The following is a 4,059-nucleotide window of genomic DNA, read 5'->3' as shown; positions in this document are numbered from 1 at the left end:
GATTTTCTAGATTAATATTGTCTAGATTATTAAATAATTTATTAATTTTATCTAGATCAATATTCACCTTGTCCTCTCTATCATTTGAGTTTTCAGATTTGTTTAGGTTCAAGTTTGAATTTTTTAAATTAATTGGATTTGTTTTATCAGATAATATCTTAGGGGTATTTTTGTAATTATTGTCAACTACATTATTTTCACATATATTTTCAGAAATAACCAGATCAATGCTCATATTTTCTAAACTACTATTAGTAGGGGTATTTTGGTAAATATCACTAACATTGAGCGCAACCCCTAATTCAGTAGGCTTTTCGATTGGATCTAACCCGAGTTCAGATTCGATTTTTACTTGATCCTCAAGCTCCATCGGCTCCTCGTGAAGTTTGATCAATTGGGTCCAAAGCTCATGTGCATCTTTGTACTTTTTTACTCTGCATAAAACATTGTTAGGTAAAACATTACAAATGATTTTACTTACATTTGTATTTAGTTCTGAGTTCTGAGAGGGTTTTCTCAATATCAGCCAATAATCAAAGTTTACGCTTCCTAAGAAGCATTCCATTAATCGCTTCCAATAGTTGAAATCTTGATCGTATGGTGGTGGTTCGTGGGGGTTCCGTCCTTCTTGAAAAGTCATTATTCTTGCACACAGAGAAACAGAAAAAAAAATCCCAAGACTTGGTCTTGGATTAGCAGTGCTGGAAAAAATAATATTTCACTATTTTCGAAAAAAAATAATAAAATATTATTAAAATATTAATAAAAAAATATTATTCCAAAATTTTGAAAATGTAATATTTTATCAATACTAAGCAACGGTGAAAAGATGATGATGTGTTTTTCAAAAACAGTTTTGGAGGTAAAAACGAAAGGCGTAAGGTTTTATTTTAAAGACGAACGATATCTAATTTTTCTTTAAAAACACCCCTCTTTGCCTGACTGGTGGTTGCACCAAATCAGAGCGGTACCTGCTCTGATACCACTTGTAGGACCGTTAGATTCGATAGAGGGGGGGTGAATATCAATTCGAAAACTTAGAGTATAAACGCAGCGGAAAAGTAAAATAGACACAAATGTTTTTTACTTCGTTCGGAGCCTGTGACGACTCCTACTCGAAGGCCCGTACTCCGTGAGTACTTTCGTTGGGCAATTCACTAGCAGTTCGAAATAATGATTACAAAAACCAGTACAATGAATGCTAATGAAACTGAAAAGCAAATACCGACAATAAAGACAAGAAAGGAGCGTAGTGTCGGAGCTTTGTTAGCGTCGCAGAAGTGCAGAGCAGTGGAAAACTTTTCTTTTTGTTGTTGTTCTGAAGCTCTCCTCTGACCCTTCTTTTATATGAGGCTCGGGGCGCCCTGGATGCCTTCCGGGCGCCCTGGTGAGACGTGGCAAGTCCAACCAGCGAGCTCCACGTGGCGACGCGCGATCAGGATGAAATTTCCCTCCCGGGCGCCCGGATCCCTTCCGGGCGCCCGGACCTCCGGGCGCCCGGATTCCTTCCGGGCGCCCGGACCTTGTTTTCCCGCAGAATCCGTCCTGCAAGACAAATGTTAGTCCGGAGGCAAATTTACCCTGCAACACAGATTGTTAGCAAAAGCAAAGTGAGTATGAATTAGCACAAGTTAGTATGACTTAGATTCCGTCTTTCCGAGACCGGAATCTAGTCACGATCTCGACTTAGATATCCGAAATGGATCTAAGCCGGATCGACGCCTAATGTTCCCTTCCCGGGAACGCGTCCTCGCAGTCACTCCCCTCCAGTGACTTACCTCACTTACCTGCCAGACGTCCAGTCAGCCCGTCAACCCGTCTGGACTTCTTGCCAGCTATCCGGTCAGCCCGTCGACCTAGCTGGACTTCTTGCCAAGCGTTCGGTCAGCCCGTCGACCCGCTTGGACTTCTCGCCAGCTATCCGGTCAGCCCGTCGACCTAGCTGGACTTCTCGCCAAGCGTCCGGTCAGCCCGTCGACCCGCTTGGACTTCTCGCCAGCTATCCGGTCAGCTCGTCGACCTAGCTGGACTTCGTGCCAGACATCCGGTCAGCCCGTCGACCTGTCTGTACTTCTCCTGCACACTCGATCAAAGTGTCAGACAAAAACAAACTAACTTAACCTGATTTGTCATTCATCAAAATCTGGGTTAAATCGTTAGTGCTAACCGCACCAACAGATAGTTGTCAGGAGAAGAAGGAGAGGATCGAATGTGACGGCTGTCGGGAGAAGAAGGAGAGGATCGAACGTGACGGCCGGCGACGGCGCCGGCGAGGAGCATGAGAGGACGAGGAAGGAGAAGCCTCTCCCTTGTTGTTGGTGGCGGCGGCGCCCCATGAAGCCTGCCCCCCCCCCCCCTCTGCTACAGTGCCTCCATTTACCTCATAAAGCCCTAAGCAGCCAAAAGACCAAAATGCCCTCCCTTTCTCCCATAATTTCATCTCTTCCCTTCTCCCATTATCTGTATCACAAGCCTCCCCTCCAAGTATAGTCGAAGGAGGCGCAAGTCCGACTGACTAGACCCCTCCAAATGAAACATAAAATCACTATTGAATGCAGAGTCGTATCGCGGGTCTGTCACATAACGTCGAATGAGTAGCTGTGGATGATAAGTACGTGGCAAAGCGATGAAAAGAATAAACGCTGACTAAGCGACAAAAGATAGACAAAAGATATTGAGCGAGTGTCGAAAGAGTGATATGGCTAATGTCAAGCGATATCTGGCAGACGGTCGAGGGATGCTAAGTAAAACGATTGAGTGACAAAAAATCAATACTGGGCAACCGAAAAAGTGCCAACCGAGTGATAATAAATCGCGACCAGGAAGTAGAGAAAATGACGGACAAGCAGAGTCGCGAGCCTGTCCGAGAAAAATCTTGACCGAGCGTCAATAAATTACGACCGGGCAATGGAGAGAATGATGGACGAAGAGAGTCGTGATCATGACCGAGAAAAATACTGACCGAGCGTCAATAACTCGCAACCGAGGAAAATACTGACCGAGCATCAATAAATCGCGACCGAGCAATAAAGAGACTAACGAACAAGCAAAAGTCGTGCTTGTGATCGAGTGAGCGCCAAACGAGCGAGTGTCGACCGGGCGAGTGCCGACCGAGCTAGAGTAAATCTCGACCTGGCAATAAAGAGGGTGATCGGGCGAGTGCTGACTGAGCGGCAATAGATCGCAACCGACCGAACAATAGGAGCGCAACCGGGCGAAAATACATCATGACTAGGCAATCGAAAAATGTCGATCCAAAAATAGAGAGAATGTCTACCGAGCAGAATAAGAACGAACGGGCGATGTCGAGTGTGCAATTGAGAAAAACATTAAGCGATAGACTGACCGGCGTAAAACGAGTAGCCGAGTGGTACCAGCGAATGGTCGAGCAAACGGCCAAGCAACATCGATGAGTGAAACGTGAAGGGTAGAGCGACAAGTGAGCGGTGGATGCTGACCCAGCTACAGCGATGAACGAAACGCGGATGCCGAGAGTCGGACAGAGTGACTAGCGAAGTGAATATGATAAGTGTCGGGCAGAACGGCGAGCGAAGCGGTGAGTGCCGATCGGGCAACAGCTACCAGCAAAGCACAGATGATAAGTGCCGAGCAGAGCGGCGAGTGAAGTGGTGAGCGCCGATCGGGCCACAGCGATGAGCGAAACACGGATGATAAGTGCTAAGCAGAGCGGCGAGTGAACCGGTGAACATCAATCGGGCAATAGCGATGAGTGAAACGCGGATGATGAGTGCTGACCAGAGCGGCGAGTGAAGCGATGAATGCCGACCGAGCAACAGCAGTGAGCGGAACGTGGGAGCTGAGTGCGGAGCAGAGCGGCAAGTAAAGCGAGTATGACGAGTGTTATGCAGAGCTACGAGTGAGTGATGAGCACCGGCCGAGAGGTCGTTGGGCGTGAGAGCATGCTCACTTATAACTCGCACTGGGGCGAGAGTCTGGGACAGCCGATCAAGCAGCTCGGTCGTTGGGTGTGAGAGCAGAGCTCACTTATAACTCGCACTGGGGCGAGAGTCTGGGACAGCCGACCGAGCAGTTCGGTCG

The sequence above is a fragment of the Zingiber officinale genome, chromosome 1B, assembly GCF_018446385.1.
Source record: "Zingiber officinale cultivar Zhangliang chromosome 1B, Zo_v1.1, whole genome shotgun sequence".
Taxonomy (NCBI): domain Eukaryota; kingdom Viridiplantae; phylum Streptophyta; class Magnoliopsida; order Zingiberales; family Zingiberaceae; genus Zingiber; species Zingiber officinale.
This window is presented reverse-complemented; position numbering follows the sequence as displayed.